The sequence below is a fragment of the Lissotriton helveticus genome, chromosome 12 (genome assembly GCF_964261635.1).
Source record: "Lissotriton helveticus chromosome 12, aLisHel1.1, whole genome shotgun sequence".
Lineage (NCBI taxonomy): Eukaryota > Metazoa > Chordata > Amphibia > Caudata > Salamandridae > Lissotriton > Lissotriton helveticus.
This window is the reverse complement of record NC_136073.1, coordinates 565,142,507-565,159,682: the sequence shown is the minus strand read 5'-3', so window position 1 is coordinate 565,159,682 and position 17,176 is coordinate 565,142,507. Positions and strand designations below refer to the sequence as shown.

At 46.4% G+C, this 17,176-nt stretch overlaps 1 protein-coding gene across 4 annotated transcripts in view; it reads left to right on the top strand.

Annotated features, from left to right (window-relative positions):
- Nucleotides 1–17,176, top strand: part of JOSD2 (Josephin domain containing 2) — a 219,702-nt gene that overhangs the window by 54,057 nt on the left and 148,469 nt on the right. The window contains exon 1 of one of the 4 annotated variants that reach the window (XM_078669710.1): nucleotides 213–350. The exons of the other annotated variants lie outside the window; for them this stretch is intronic. The gene's annotated coding sequence lies outside the window, so the exon portion shown is untranslated. Of the gene's footprint in view, nucleotides 1–212; nucleotides 351–17,176 lie in introns of those variants that run through there. 4 annotated transcript variants of the gene reach the window in all.

The following is a 17,176-nucleotide window of genomic DNA, read 5'->3' as shown; positions in this document are numbered from 1 at the left end:
ATATGCCGTCAACAGAATTGTCGCTAGGCATTCATACAACTATGATCCTCATTTGACAGCGCAATTGTCCTCATTTTGTCAAGCATTGAAGGGTGAAAAGCAAAGCGGAGTTACTCTGTGCACGTGCTCAGCCGTTGAGTCATCATCACACTGGCTCACGTGGCACTGCCTTGCAACGTCACTAACACGTTAAATAGCTGTTGGAACGTGCGCTTGCTGCCAGCTTGTGTAATCTCGAGGAGAGGAGTTGGTCTAACGGCTAGGGCGGTCGACATCGAATCTGGGGAACCTCTGATACCCGATACCGGGTAAAGTTCGCGCTATATAAAACTCCGTTAAAAAACCTGCAGGTGAGAAGTTCGAATTCCGAGGCCGATAAAATAAAAGCCTTCATTTCATCTGATTTCCATTTGCTTGTTCATGGTTTATAACTTTGCAGTACATAGGCGGTGCAAGTATCATCCATAACTTAAAAAAACGAATTAATTGTTTCAATAAAGCACTTCGTCAAAGATCTGTTTTCAGTTTTGTGTTAAAACCCAGGTGATAACCCAGGCTGAATAACTGACCCTAAGGCTTCCTAAAGGTCTGTGTCCTAGAGTTGATTACTTACGTTTTGGGACACAGGTCAGCGGCCCAAAAAACAGGCCCATGCTTCCTGAAATGTACACATGATAGGATTTGAATATTGAGGGGCTGATTGTGCATTTGGGGACTCGAGTTTGACTTCACATCGTCCGGGTTTAGGCCAGTTCCTGTCGCAGGTGAAGTGTTGCTGGGAGAAATGTGAGGTCTCTGGCTGGTAGGAATTTTGTTCCAAAACATCCCCTCACCCGTATGAGGAAAATTTGTGCTGTTAGCCAAAATATGAGGGTTCACAGGGCATCCTGGATAAGAACACACAGAACACACGTGCGATCCTCCCAAGTCACACCACCCTGAAACTCCCTGGCTGTCTAGTTCTCAGAAATGTCTAAATTTGGTAGGTTTCCCTGGTTGGCATCCAAGCCTGGTCCAAATACTGCAGTTACCTTCATTCACACAATGGGTCAATTTTGAAACGTTGGTGCTTCCTTATTGTGTTTTGAGGCCTTTCTGCTGTGTGCAATAGGTCCATCCATAGAAATGTGGTCATTTTTTATTCCAGGAAGTGTGGGTACACAGAATAGTTCAGGATCTGTTAATGATCAACTGAATTTCTTTCCCGTTTCTGGTTTAAGACATAAGCCAATGTGCAAGAAAGAACTCATTTTGCAAAATAACCTCTGATTATATGATAATATGGGTAACTCAAAGTCATAGTTATACAAATAACTCTTCATAAAACCCCAACATTTTGTATATTTGACCTACTTTTTGGTTCCCTTTAGGGGAGTCCACAAATACCTTTTAGAATTACTTACGGGGATGGGGGGAGCAAATGTAGCCTGGGTACCTTTTGTGAACATTTTTATGATGTCTTACTAAAGTAAACTGCCCCAAACATCAAGTATGGCTTAGCACCAGGGTGGCTGTAGGGCAGGGGGTGTGAATGGGAGTTTCCGCACTTTAGGGGTTAAATACAGCTCATTCCACAATTGGCAGACAATTATAACATTTTAAAATGAAGGAATTAAGAGATGTCCGCGGTATTTTTGTAATCACTATTCTTACCAAGGTTGTTTGAGTGATTTGTGGCATCTCCTCAAGTCCCTAGTTTGTGAAAATATTGCAATAATTGTACCGGGGTCCTGCTTTGCTTTTTACGATGCTGCTCTGCCTTACTCACTCAAACATGGCTACTTTGTTGTGAGTAGTTATTTAAGAAGAATAGTTTTTTCAGCTGTCTAGATTTTATTTCCAGTAGGTAGTGTAGGACCGATTAGACCTGCAAGAATATTACTTTTAGGAAGATAGGGAGATGTGCATCGTTAAGCATAATGTATTTGTGTCAAGGGAAAGAGATGTGCTTCAACCTGTTTTGAACCTCCTGGCATGAGTTCCGTTTTTCTCTGTTCAGGCACATCAATTTGTCATCCATTGACATTCAAATTGCTTTACGGTGATTGCTTAAAAGCTCTGAGTCATTTTGGTCGTTTCCTGAAATGTGAATTAATAATTGGGCATCATGAGTCTACGTAGGAGTATGTGCTGCATGCATGAATGTTCTTATTTGTATTACTGCTAAAATGCCCCGGCGCGTGGAGAGCCTGCTACAGAGAGCTGTCTGAGATTGCATTCTGACTCTGCCTCCCGATTCATCCATTCATCCTAGTCTCTGAGGTCGGTAAAGAGTACGATTGGGGGAAGTGTGAACGGTGGCCATTTTTTTAGGAGCGAGGAGTTCCTTCAGTGTGTGGCGTGCGTATTATGGACTCCCCATATATTGATTTCTCTCACCTAAACCACTACCTTACATATAGGTCATGTCCAATTTCTGATTCTTTCCACTTTGTTGGCATGATGGATACTTGTTTAGTCGGGCAAATCTGCCTTATCAGCATACTGAAATAAAAGAAACTTTTTTCCATTTAGTTCTTTTACTTGACAACAGTACTTAATGCAGTTGCTAAAAATATATATTTAAAAAATTGGCAGGGCACCCTAGCTCACACAGTGGGATTGCTTATGTAAGAGTGAGAGGAATTAGGGTACGGAAAGGGACAATGGAAAATGTATGGGTAGGCGGTGAGAGGTCTGTCTTGGAGGTGGAGGGTTCTTTTCTACGTTTGGGTCTATGTTGGTATTTGTAGGGAGCCAAATTAGCTTAAGACCAACGGAGTGCTGGACAGGGTCCTGGCCCCCGGGAAGATAGAATTATTGGTTGAAGGTACAGGATTGCTATACAATGGTATATGTTGTATGTGCTCTGTATCACTCTCTGCCTTGTTTCATATTTTTTGATTCTAAAACCTCAATAAAGCTCACTAAAAATAAGTTAGAAAGAGAGAGACCTGTTTATCCGAGGATCCAAGAAAGCGTGAGTTGGGTGCACTAGATGGGTATTTGGACAGGACATCTGCAAGAGAGAAGATATAATTTGGCCTTTGTTCCTAGAACATCATATCTTTAATTGAACAAGCATTGGCAAAGTCAATAGGTCTTGCCTATGCAAGATCTATTTGATTTTGCCAATGTGTTTTAGTCCTGTGTGAATACTGTACAGTGTGGATACATTTTAGTGATGTGATGTGGAGTGCTGTGGAGTGGATTGTTGTGAAATGTCATGTGGTGGTGTGGACGGAGTAGAATGTCAGAGTGGAAGGGCATAGAGTAGAGTGGCGTGGCATAGAGTGGAGTAAAGTAACGTGGAGTGGTGTAGAGGAAGTTGTGTAGAGTGACATAGAGTGGTATTGTGTAGTAGACTTGAATGAATGAGAAAATGTATTGAGCGCAAACGAATTCCCGGAAGCGTCTTGGTGCTAAATAGGACATGAAAGTATTGCTCTGATCTCCTATTACTGTATGAAAAGCCAAGTTTTTAAGGACTTTCTAAAAGCAGAAAAAGATGGAGCTGTTTTAAGTTCCAATAGCAAACTATTCCAGAGTAAGGCTGTGGATCTGAAGAAGCTTTTGCCATCCCAAGTGGTCTGTCAAAGAGCAGGTGACACAAAATTCTTGGTTGAGGCAGACCGAAGAATCCTCCTAGGGGTGTACCAGTACCACCTCAGGTTGTTCTTAAAATAAAGGGGACCATGCCCGTGAAGGGTCTTCTGAAAGAGACTGTTAGTTATAGATTCCTTACCTTAGAATTACCCCCAGGCGTCGGACTGGATAAGGAGCATTTTTCTCTTAGCAGTATCCCTGCGTGTCAGTAGGTGGCGTCCGTCGTCTCTGCATCCGTCATTGGTGTCGTGGTCACCGGGATGACGTCAGTGTCTACTTAGAGGCCGCCATTGCACACTGACATCAGTGCTTTCTTTTTCCGCGCCAGCCTAGTGCAGATCCGGAGAGAGCTTACCCCTTTAGTCACATTTTGACTGAACTTTTTTGACTTTTGTCGACTTCTTTTTTCGAGTCATCGACTCCTGGTGCGCGAGGGATGTCCCATCATCGGACCGGCTTCAAGCTCCGCGAGGTCTGTCACAAACTGATGTCTGTGATGGACCCGCACCTCTTGTGTCTCTGGTGTCTGGGGCATGGCCATGACCCAAAGTCGTGCTCCGACTGCCGGGCCATGAATCCGAAGTCTTTGCCGGAGCGGTTCTGAAAGCTCTTGGAGTCCCGGCAGTAGGCTCCGCATTGTTCCCGGTCTCGCTTGAGGGGAAGGTCTCAAGATCAGTTGCAGAGCCACCACCACACCTCGCCCAAATCTTCGCACTCCTCGGGTATCTCGAAGCACAAGAAGAAGGCGCGCCTTCGGGCCCCGCGGAGTGGGTTGGGGGCCCTGGGCCTTCAATTCCGGTGGCTCTGGCCCCGTGGATCCAGGCCTGGATTGTCAATGGTCGACCTTCCCTGGCGCCGATCCGGCGATGATGCCCCTGGCGTCGGCCTTGCCCCCGGCCGGTGCCGCCCCCATCCTCATCCCCGAGATGACCACGGAGCCCAGCCGACGTCCGATCCGACGCCGGAGGTACTTTTGTTACCCTGAGGGTGGTGATGAGGACTGGGAGAGGGGTTGCTGGACCCTTTGATAGACCAGCTGGAAGAACTGGACTAGAGAGAGGAATTTGGTGATGCCAGTGGTCTGGACACCACCCCAGACTTTGGCATGCTTTCTCCCTGAACTGTGGCTACGGGGGTGGGCGCGTCCTATGCAGTGGTGGTGCATAGTGTAGCTGAGGCCTTGGGCCTGGAGCTCCCTCCAGTGGCAGTCAAGATTAACCTCCTGACAGAGGTGCTTCAAACTACGGCAACTTCCTCAGAACCCCTCTTGCCCTTCAATGAAGCCTTCACGGACATAGTTCTGGGCACCTGGTCCAAGCCCAGCACATGGACTCCTGTGGAATGGACGACTGCCTGCCGCCACCCCCCACACCGGGCGATCTCATTTTCGTCACCCAACACCCTTCCCGAGAGCTTGGTGGTCCAAGTTTCTTCTTCCAAGGGTGCATTCCCTTCTGCTCCCCCAGACAGGGAATCCAAGAAGCTGAATCATCTTGGGAAGCGCATGTTCTCTTCCTCCAGCTTGGCACTGCGGTCCGTGAATACTGCGTGCCTCTTGGGCCGATACTCCCATACCATCTGGGATACGGTTGTGCAGGTGCTGCCCCTGTGCCCGGAGGAAGCCTGGGCCATCCTCTCAAGCCGTGGAAGATGGGAGAGATGCAGCAAAATTCACAATTCGCTGTGGACTGGATACCACAGACTCACTGGGCAGAACAATTGCCATGTCGGTAACCCTTCAGTGCTACGCCTGGTTGAGGATGTCTGGTTTTTCGGGGGATGTTCAGGCAACTCTGCTGGAGATGCCCTTCGATGGCCGTCGCCTTTTTAGTGACAAGGTAGACTCCGCGCTGGAGCACTTTAAGGATTCTCGTGCTACGGCCCAATCCACCACAGCTTGCCTTTCATGGCTAAGGAAGGTGCACCCCACCATGTCAACCCAGTCCAGCCACTGGTCTACCCAAGCTGCCCAGCCTCTGCGTGGCCACGGACGTTGGACCTAGTGACGCAGGTCTGGGAACCAGCAGGCGGGCCAGTCCACCCTTTCTCCCTCTGCAGCAGCCTCCAAGCACCCCTAGTCTGACCTTTCAGGCCCATCAGCGGCCAGTGGGTGGCAGGATCCGCCTTCACCTCCCTCACTGGCAATACATCACATCAGACAGGTGGAGTTTGCAGATAGTCCGAAGGGGCTACCCCCTCCCTTTCAAGACTAGCCCTCCCTCCATGCCATCCTCTTTCGATCGTATGTCGGAGGATCATTTGGTGCATCTCCGCCAGGAAGTTTCAGCTCTCTTGGCCAAGGGAGCTATCAAAAGGGTCTCTGTGCCAGAAGTAGGTCGTGGTTGCTATTCCCACTACTTTCTGGTGCCCAAGGAGGACAGGGTCCTGCATCCTATCCTATCCTAGGCCTCTGGCCCTCAACCGCTTCCTCAGGAAAGAGTAGTTCAAAATGCTAACCTTGGCTCAGGTCCTATCTGCCCTCAACCCTGGAGACTGGATGGTGGCGTTAGACTTGTAGGACACCTATTTTCACATCCCTGTCCTGCCAGTCCACAGACACTACCTACGGTAGGCCATGAGCGTTTTCAGTTTACCGTGCTCCCCTTCGGCCTTACCAGTGCCCCTCGGTTGTTCACGAAAGTGATGATGATGGTCGCAGCTCATCTGCGCAGATCAGGGGTTCCAGTCTTCCCCCATCTCGACGACTGGCTGTTGAAGGCGGGCTCACCCCAGGTTGTCGTCTTATACATCCAGACTATGGCAGACATCCTGAACTTGCTGGGGTTCACTATCAATGTGCCGAAGTCACACCTGACTCCCTTTCAGTCGCTCCTTTTTATCTGCGCTGTTCTGGACACTGTGCAGTTTCAGGCCTATCCTTCTGAGCAGCGAGTCCGGGATATTCAGGCTATGATACCGATGTTTCAGCCTCTAGCCTGGATTTTGGTGAGTGACCCTGAGGCTGCTGGGCTTTATGGCCTCCTGCATCCTGCTGGTGGATCATGCCAGATGGCATAGGCGGGCTCTGCAGTGGGAGCTGAAGTTCCAGTGGGCGCATTATATGGGGAATCTCTCCTACTACGTCCAGATCTCGGAGGGAGCTGCGTAACAACTGCAGTGGTGGTAAACAAACCAGGATTGGGTCAGAGGCAGATCCCTCTCCCTTCCCCAACCAGACCCCACGGTGGTGACCGATGTATCACTCCTGGGATGGGGCAGCCACCTGGGAGAGCCGAGATCAGAGGAGTCTGGTCTCTGACGGAGTCCGGGCTCCATATCAACCTGTTAGAGATTCGGGCAATTCGCTTGGCACTGAAGGCATTCCTTCCCTCCCTCAAGGGGAAGACAGTGCAGGTGTTCACAGGCAACACCACCACCATGTGGTACTGTAACAAACAGGGTGGGCTGTGCTCCTCCAACCAAGCCCTTGCTGCTGTACCTCGCATCAACAAAACCACCATGGGAGGAAGATCCTTCTCCTACCTGGCGGCTAAAACCTGTAACTCACTTCCCACTCACCTTCGCCTCACTCAGAACCACCTAGCATTCAGAAAGCAACTTAAAACCTGGATATTCGACAAGTAATTCCTCCACCCTTCTTCAAGCGCCTTGAGACCCTCTGGGTATGTAGCGCGCTATATAAATTATTTGAATTGAATTGAATTGATCCCCTCGCTGCCCCTCTTTCTGAGGTTCTTTTGTTCCTTCTTTCTGGGCCCAGCAAGGCTCTGCTCTGGGCACTCTTAAAGGCTATCTGGCAGCCATTTCTGCCTTTCTTCGGCTACCGGATCAGCCCACTTTGTTCAAGTCTTCTATTGTTAACAGGTTCTTTAAGGGCATTATTCACCTCTTTCCTCCATTTCCTTTCATAATGCCGCAGTGGGACTTAAACCTTGCCTTGACTTACCTTATGTGTGCTCTCTTCGAGCCTCTTCACAACTGTCCTTTCAGGCTCCTTACTCTGAATACTGCCTTTCCTGTTGCCGTCACCTCTGCTTGCAGAGTGAGTGAGCTTCAAACTCTTTCTTCTAAGCCCCCTTTCTTCTCTGTGCATCCAAAGAAAGTGGTACTTCGAATGAGACACTCGTTCCTTCCAAAAGTGGTTACACCTTTTCACATTAGACAAACCAATACTTTGCCCACCTTTTTCCCACCTTCGCACTCTTCCAAAGAGGAGGAGAGACTCCACCGTCTGGACCCTAAACGTGCATTGTCCTTCTACCTTGACTGCACTAAAGATTTCCGGGTGGATGATCAACTTTTCATTGGCTATGTAGGTGCTAAGAAAGGGTGGGCTGTCCAAAAGCATACCATCTCAAGATGGGTTGTTCTTTGTATACATTTTCTTAGGCATTAGCTAAAAAGGAACCTCCATTGGGGCTGCGGGCTCATTCCACTACAGCTACGGCACCAACTTCTGCTTTGACACATGGAGTCCCACTTATTGACATCTGCCAGGTGGCCACGTGGGCATCTATGCACATGTTCACCAGACATCACTGACTGGATAGTCAAGTCCAGAGGGATGGCTAGTTTGCCCTTTCTGTCCTCCAGGACTTTCTGGTGTGAACTTGGTTCTAGACCCTCCTCCGGGGATGGAATTGCTGGGGTATCTATTCTAAGGTAAGGAATCTATAACTAAAAGTCTCTTTCAGATGAACAAGTTACTTACCTTATGTAACGATATATCTGTATGAGACATATGTTAGTTAGAGATTCCTTACTGCCATACCCATCCTCCCTGCTCTGCAAACTGACTTCTAGGGATAGGGACTCCCTTACATGGCCCTAGTTGTGGTGCACCAGTGGTCAGTGTCTTTCATGGCTCTGCGCTTCTTCCGTGGAGAGTCTTGTTAGAACTGACGTCAGTGCGCAGTGGCAGCGTCCAAGCAGACACCGCAACGTTATCCTGGCGACCACGACACCGACAACGAACGTCGGGTCGACCGACTCTTCCTACCAACACGCAAGGGTACTGCTAAGAGAAAAATTCCTCCGTATCCAGTCTGACACCTGGGGGTAATTCTAAGGTAAGGAATCTATAACTGACATATGTCTCTTACAGATCCATCATTACCGAAGGTAAGTAACTTGTTCTTATAGGCCACACATAAATTCTTAAAGACAATGCGGTTCATGATAGACCACAAGCATTTTCAGTTCACTGTGCTCCCCTTTGGCCTTACCAGTGCCCCTTGGGTGTTCTTCAAGGTGATGGTGGTGGTTGCAGCTAATCTGCGGAGATTGGGGTGCCAGTCTTTCCCCTATTTCGACGACTTGCTGTCAAAGGCAGACTCACCCCGTGCAGCGTTCCTCCACCTCCAGACTATGAAGGGGCCCCTGCACTTGCTGAGGATCACTATCAATGTGCCATAGTCACCCCTGACCCCTTCTCAGCCACTGTGTTTCATCGGAGTAATTCTGGACACAGTGCAGTTTCGGGGTTATACTCCTGAACGGCTAGTCCAGGGTATTCAAGCTATCATACTAATGTTTTAGTCTCTATCCTGGATTTCAGTGAGACTGAATCTATCTGAGGCTGCTGCGCCTCATGGCCTCCTGCTTGCACCACATGGCCGCTGGCATATGCAGGCTCTGCAGTGGGACCTGAAATTCAAGTGGGCACATCATCAGAGGAATCTCACCGACATGGTCCAGATCTCGGAGGGCACTTTAAAAGATCTAAAGTGGTTTTTAACAAACCACAATTGGGTCAGTGGCAGACCCCTCTCCCTCCGACAACCAGGTCTGACAGTAGTGACAGATGTGTCATTCTAAGGCTGGGGTGGCCTTCTGGTAGAGTTGAAGATGAGAGGCCTCGGGCCTCTGGTGGAATCCGGACTCCACATCAACCTGTTAAAGCTTCATGCGATCCGACTGGCATTGAAAGCCTTTCTACTCTTTGCCAAGGGAAGGCTAGTGCATGTCTTAATAGACAATACCACTGTCATGTGGTACTGCAGCAAACAGGGCAGGGTGGGGTCGTGGACCCTTTGTCAAGAGGCCCTACTATGCCCTGGACATGACTGGAACGTCAAGGCATTTCTCTGGTGGTTCAACACCTGTGGTCGCTGTGAAGGCCAGAGTTGCTGTTCTCAGCTGAAGATGCCTAGCAGATCACGATTGGTGTCTACACCCGGACGTGGTGCAAGGTCTCTTTTAGCAGTGGGGAGAGCCTTGGTTAGATCTGTTTGTCCCCACTGAGCACGTGCACTGTCTGCTGTTCTGCACACAGGAGTTTCTAAGGAACCTCTCGTTCCACAACATTTTCATCTTGAGTGGAGCTTTAGCCTCCTGTACCCTTTACCGCCTATACCACTCCTGCCCAGAGTTCTCAAGAAGATCAGGAAAGATCAGGCCCAAGTCATCCTTGTGGTTTCGGAATGGGCTCGGTGAGTCTGGTATCTCAACATGTTGAGCATAGCTATCAGTCTTCCGATCAGGTTGCCCCTTCGGTAGGATCTTCTGTTGCAGGGGAGGGTTCTCCACCCAGACCTGTCAAAGCTCCACCTTAATGCGTGGAGATTAAGCAGCGACAATTGACAGCTTTCCACCTTCCACTCGCAGTCTGTAATGTTATCTTGGAAGCTCGGCCTCCCTCAATCAAGATGGTATATGCCGGCCATTGGAGAAAGTTTGTGGCATGGTGCATAGCCCAACAGGTTGACCCTGTATCTGCTCCCCTTTCTCAAGTTCTTTTATTTATTCTTACTCTGGCCAAGCACAGCTCTGCATTGGGCATGTTGAAGGGTTATTTATCTGCTATCTCTTCCTTCCTACGGCTGTCAAATCAGCCTTCCCTCTTCAAGTCCCTTATGTAAATTGGTTTCTTAAAGGTTTACAGCACCTATTTCCTCCAGCTCCCTTCGTTATGCTTCAATTGAATATTAACTTGGTTCTTACCTTACTAATGTATACTCCCTTTGAGCTGCTTCATGCTTGTCCTCACCAAAAATTTCTGGATCCAGTCTGACGCCTGGGGATAATTCTAAGGTACGGAATCTGCAGCTAGCTAGAGTCTCCACCATATAAGGCATTACCAAAGGTAAGTAACTTGTTCTTCAATACCATGTGAAAGAGTTACTCGGACAGTGATGCAGTTCCAACCCCTTGTTCAGCCAACATCACTTCTCCAAACCTTTCCCTAAACCTTGCACTCGTACATTACTGGCTTACTGTTATCTGTACACGTTTGCGCTTAACATGCCCATTATTTTGATTTGCATACTAGCCATTCCGTTTACGATTTGCCCAACCCAAGATGCCACAGCATGACATTGGCATGCAGTGAGTAAACCCATTGTCCGATGTGTGAAGCTAGTCTAAGATTTGACCGCTCTTTTTAGGTTTTCGTATTGTTTTTTAAAGAGGTGGCTGCCTTCGTGACCAAACCGCCCCTTACAGTAGTTCATACCTTACTTCAAAAAGCATCGCCTCTTTCCAGTGTCTGACATTCTCTTTCAAAGCGCATACATTCAGTTGTTTTATTATTGTTTGATATTCGTCACCTCTTGAGCTTCCCCATCAACCATCTCAGTGGAATTTGGCTGAGATTGTTGTGCATCTCTGACAGATGCCGGCCTTTGGCTGACACTCCGAATTAACGTGACACTATTTTTAGATTGTAAGAGTCTTGGCAGAGAAAGTTTAAGGCGGGAAATGTGGTCCCTGATCCAAGGCCCCAGCCGTTCAGGCACCCCCTGATAGAGACAACTCCGTCCTGCAGAGTCTCTTGTCCTTATGACCTTGAATAATTCTTAAGAAGATTGTTTTGAATGACATTTTCCTTCAAGGTATTTTTAATTTGGGTGATGTGTGGGAGTCTATTCCAGCTATTTTGCATATAAATGTTTGTTTTCCAACACCATGCAGCATCAATTAAAAAGGTTTCTTTTAAATAAAAACTAGACCTCACAGTTGAGAAATGGGAGGGGTCACAAAGGTTATTTGTAATAATATTAGTGAGCTGCTGTTATATTATAATATTGAAAACACGTCACTATCCCTGAATATTAGATATAAATACATTTTTAATTTGGACCAGTGTGCCTGTGCACTCTAAGTAACCTGGCCAAAGGGGGGCATGAAATAGCTGAGTTTGAATCAAAAATTCAAAGCAGTTCTGAACAGGGGCCCGCAAAATACAATTTGCCCAGGGCCCCTGAAACCCTTAAAATTTTCCTGAGTCTTTTGATTCTGAAGCTTCATTGCAAGCAGGGCTAGTGGCCACGGAGTCTTTTGTGGGAACAGCCAGGCTTTAAGAGTGTGTCTGAACTTGTGATAGATGCAAAGTCTGTTCCCTCTAAATGGCGGCATCACTCTACTGGCTGGCGTCCAAGAGGCCCATCTAATAATACTGCGTGCTCCAACTCGTCTCATCAAAGATCTGGGAAAATATGATAGCATAACATTGCCTCTAACAAAACTGGACTTGCTCCATCCGCCCGCCTAAATCAAATGTAAGACTTTATCAACTGTGTACAGAGAAGTCAATTCAAATACCCTTTTTAGGTCGAGCGACCTATCTCAATGCGCATGCGCATTGAGCGGGAGCTCGATATGTTGTGGCTTAAACAGAGCTTACCGAGATCAGGCGATTCCCAGGCGATTTCTTCCAGTGCACGTGAAAGCGCGTGCACAATGCCACCAGCCGCTTGCCTCGCATTACCACATCAAAGGCAAGGCGGCCTCGTCTCAGGCCCCTGCTGCTTCACACCCTCATGCCGCTCTCCCCGCTCCGCCCCCTCCCCTGCCCGCCGTGTCGCATTTCTCCTCGTACTTTCACTTTGACGGCCGCAGGCCGTCTCTCGTGTTTCTCCTTGTTTTTTCTTGCTTTCCCGGTTTTAGCTTGTCATTTTTTCTTTCGTTTCTAGTTTTCGATTCCCATTGTTTTCTTGTTTTCCCCCTCCCTTTCTCATCACGTTGCTCGTCATTCTATACCTTCCCGCCCCCCCCCCCCCCCACCAGGCTCTCCCACCCCCATCCGGCTTCCCTCCGCGCAGCCATCTGCCTGCCACACTTCTCCCCTCGTTCGCATTCCCTCCCCCCCCCCTCCCCCCTCCCCCCCCTACGGCTTTCCTTGTCCCCTCTGCTTTTTTTTTTTCTTGCTTTCCCGGTTTTAGCTTGTTTTTAAATCAAGCTTGCACACGTATCGATCGGCTCCATATCTTGTGCACCACAACAGCCCATTCAAGGGGTGACATGTGTCTGACACCGAGTGAAACCGAAGGCGCTCCCGGCTAATGAGTGCCTTCACTGGAGCCGGCTACTTAATGCTTGGTTAAGTAGAAACCGGCACACCCACTGAACAACAGCACACACGTTATTTTTATTCTTTATTTGGTTCTGTGGTTTACCTGATATTAAGACGGTTTAAAAGTATTGTTACCAAGTGGAATATTGCTATAATAAATGTGTGCAGTAAACACGCGTTTAACTCCCGGACTACAAAGGCTGCAGAAAGCCGCAAAAACGGCAATAGATGTAGTCAAAATTACTTATAGGATTTGAAGGGCTGAACGCTGCCAAATTCATAATCTCCTTTAAAAACGCAGTTTGCTTCTGAGCGAACAGCCGCGACGCCTCTGCCTTGATCGTGCGCTGTTCAGATATTTGTTTTCAGTTCTCTTCCCAGTGTGTTGCAGTGGGGTCTGCTCGCTGGTCCTTGCAGTGCCAGCAAATCAATGGCCTGTAATACTCGATTGAGCCTTTTGAAGCGGGGATCCCCTGGTGTAAACTTTAACACAGGCTCATTTAAATATTAATGTTACACAAGTGACTTGTTAGGCTAAGTTAATGCCAGCGTAATAAATCCCATAGCTGGCGCTATATTTCCCTCCTGCCAAACGAAACAGTCCCTTGGATTCAGTTTTCAGAGGCTGTTTAAGCCCAAATGCTAGGCCCCAGAGCTGCATAGTGTCAATAATGTCTAGATGGAATGCATGCTCGTTTTTTTGTGTGACTAAATAGCCAATGATAGAGTTCGGAGTGTTCACTGGGACAAAAAAAAGCATAAAACGTGCTGAATAAACAGTGCATGTCTTTTATATTTGAGGCACATGGCATTTTGAAAGAATTAGATGGACATAGGTTGTATCACATTGTAATTGCAGACACAAATTTAAATGTTATTGAAATAAGATCATCTCATTTACAATACAATACAATAGGTGTCACATTTGCGAAAAGTTAAAACTATTGACATTGTAACTGACAAAGCTAATAATTTTGCTATTTTCAAAACCAACACATAAATTAAAAAAGTGTCATTTACAATACAATACAATACAATACGAATCGCTCAAACTTTCCGAATGGGAAAAGTTAAAAGTATGGGCATTGTAAATCACAAAACAAAAAAAAATGTCATTTAGAAAACCAATAGCTCAAACTTTCATACTGCGAGACCTATTGGCAACGCCAGTGCTTGTTATATTTGGCTTACAAGACAAAGTCCTCCATTGGGTCAAGCAGGTCGTGTAGCAGCAGTATGCTGCCTTTACAACGCAGGAGTTAAATCCGAAGTTATTATATCGAAGTCTTTACATTGTAGATTCATTTTTCAGTCTTTCACTGCAAAATGAAGTCCTGTGATGTAAGTTAGTTTTAAGTGCCCTAACGTTAAAGTGTGTGCGTGTGTGTTTGTGTATGTATCAGCATACAAATATATTGTTGAGGTTAGAACACCTAAACTTATAGAAGTAATTTAAATAATTTATTTTTAATTTTAGTCATTATTAACTTATTGCATTTTTAAAGATAAAATTAGGAGTAATTTATAAATAATTTTCATCAATATTTATTAAAAATACAAATGAATATATAGGTATATATTTATAATTGCTTTGAGCTTTTAGGGGTAGCTAGTGGTGTTTAGGGTTCAGTGATGATTGTAGAGGTTCACCCTACAATTAAAAAACAATAATTGCTTTACATATACTGAAGAGGGGAGAGTATAGGGCTATATCCCCCATGAAAAATAAAGAAAGGTCTATATGATTAAAGGGATACATAAAATTACACTCATAAATGTATATATTAATACATACATTAATTCATTTAAATATATTTAATATTAAATTATTTTAGATTAAATTTAAATGCAAATTGTATTAGAGTAATTATTTTAACATATACCTTTTAAATTATTTATATGCTAACAATATTACTCACCAAAAGGTACTTGCGAGGTAACAACTCAAGATGTGTACCCTTAACAATTGACATTCAGAGCAACCTCACCGGACTGGAGCTCAAGAAGTCTAGACTCTTGCTACACTCCAAGGGTTTGGAACTTTTATCTAGTCCCAATCTTGCCAGGACAGACCCTCTTCCATTTCAGGAAATAGCTAAAGTCTTTCCTCTACAAGCAGCATTTTGTTGAAGTGCAGCCATGCGGTCAAGATAGAGTGCTCAGTAACGCTTGTTCATCCTCTTTTCCTCCCACTCCTAACCGGGTCACCATTCTGCTCTCAACCCAGTGCTTACCAAATGCTAGTACATGGACTGCTTTTCCCTTCCTCCTCTATCGAAAACTATTTCTCCCTCCTCCCAATAGCCACTCTTTGCAACCTCACGTCCGTGCCCACTTCTTAGTCCATCCGTATTTAGGTCGCATCCTACCAGACAGCGCAGCTGTGTGGCATGCGAAAGACATCCTGTGGAGTTTAAAAAAATTGACCTGGGAATTAATTCTGCCTATCGCTTTCCATTGGCTTTGTGGTTTGTAACTCACGTTTTCTTGCTTCCCATTTGGCGGCTTTATTTCCTTTAGGCTATTCAGCTTGAGTTCGTATCTCCAATGTGAAAGCTGTGTTTACAGTATTCTTCCATGAACTCGTTTTCTGTAATAAACAGGCCTGTAAATCTTGTTCTTATCTCGTCACATTTGCTGGGCATTTAAAGACCAACGTCAAATGTCAGGTGCTGTCTTCGAGGGTGCTTGTTTTTATTGTTACTGAAACATACGCTCCTCCTCTTGTTGCTAAGGTACCTCTGAGTATGCCTGAAAGCCATTGATTGTTTTGGTACATTGTACGCCTATTTATGGTTTTATTTGCCAGAGTAGCATGGGAAATTTGTCAGTTTGTGTTCATGCTACGTTCACTTCATTGTATGTTTTGAAAACTTTTTTTGTCATTGTTTTATTTAAATCCTTGCGTTCATATTGGACTGTGTGCCAAGATTGTGTTTTTTTGTTTGTTTACATCTGTTTTATTAATTTCCAGCGCATCAAACACAGTACAATAAAACAAGTCCGGGTCCCGTAAGCCACCCTGAAAGCCCAGGCTGCCTCACCCTTTTGCAACGATGAGCAAATTATGCGAGCTTCCTGGTGAGATAGTGTGTCCATGAAAGCAAGTAACGGGAATCCCTTTGTCAGGTGTGCGTTCAGATGCTCCGTGAACAAACAAACTCCCCCCCCCTCCCAGTGCCCTCCTTCCCCCCACCCTCCCCTCCGGTGTGTTGCTACCAGTGGTCGAAGTGGGCGGGATCGGCAGGGCACGGCGAGCCCCTACTTCTTTAATTTAATATAGTCCGTTCCCCTGCTTTATTATTTTAGATATGCGTCCCAGGACGGCCGACATAGCCTGGCGTACGTGGCTGTACAAGGACGGGCGGGCACAGAAGGAAAAGGGCTGTTGTTTCCTTCTTGCCCAGCGCAGTCAAGGACAGTGTCCACTTCTCCTGCTCCACCGCTAGCAGCAGCCGCCCCCCCTCTCTCTTATTCTCAACCTTTTTGTCGTGCTCCATGTCCACTTGTTGAAAACCGTGACTTTTATTTCCTCCGCTTTTCTTCATTCGTTCCCCTGCGAAATGGATAAAAAAAAAAAGAGGAAACACTATTGCTGCAAAAGTCTTTTTCTGACATTTTGCTATGCAGCCTCGGGAGGAGAGAAAAAAAGGTTTAAAATTTGAACAATAAATGCATAACCAAATAAAGCAAGAGAGAATGGTCGCAAATTGGCCTGATTGATTTTATTCACCCCCAAACACATTAGCAGCACTTTACAGCATTTGCCAATGTGGCGCTACTTTTCTTTTCTCATCTTTCTTTGAACAGCATTTTTTCCCAGGTGGGGAAGTGCGCCATTCATGGAGTACTGCAATACCTGCTTGATGAGTGGATTGGAAAACGTTTAATGTGATCCTTATCAGTTGTTTTCCCTATTTTAGTTCATAAAATGTGTACCGCAGCTCTGTGTTCAGAGATGTGGTCTTTTTAAACCATACTGCCTATGTTTTGTAAGGATACTGAAACGGGTCCCTTCCGAGCCCTGTAGTCATGTGCTTAACTTTTCAGGCATAAACGCTCATTGATTTCTGAATAATGAGTGTAAAAGTGTTAAGTTGTATTCCTTATCAGTGTTTGCTTTTTAGGGCTCGGCTATAACGCGCTGAAAGCGCGTTCTCGCCGAGAACTATTGTCGGCGTCTCAGCAGTCTGAGACGTCGAAGGGAGACAAGACCTGGCCGCGCGCAGCGTTTTTCCATAGGATAACGTTGTGCGCGCGGCCAGGTCTTGTCTCCACGGCATGCATGGCAGGCCGGATCGCGTCGCGCGCCTCTGTGGAATGCAGGGGGAGTCTGCA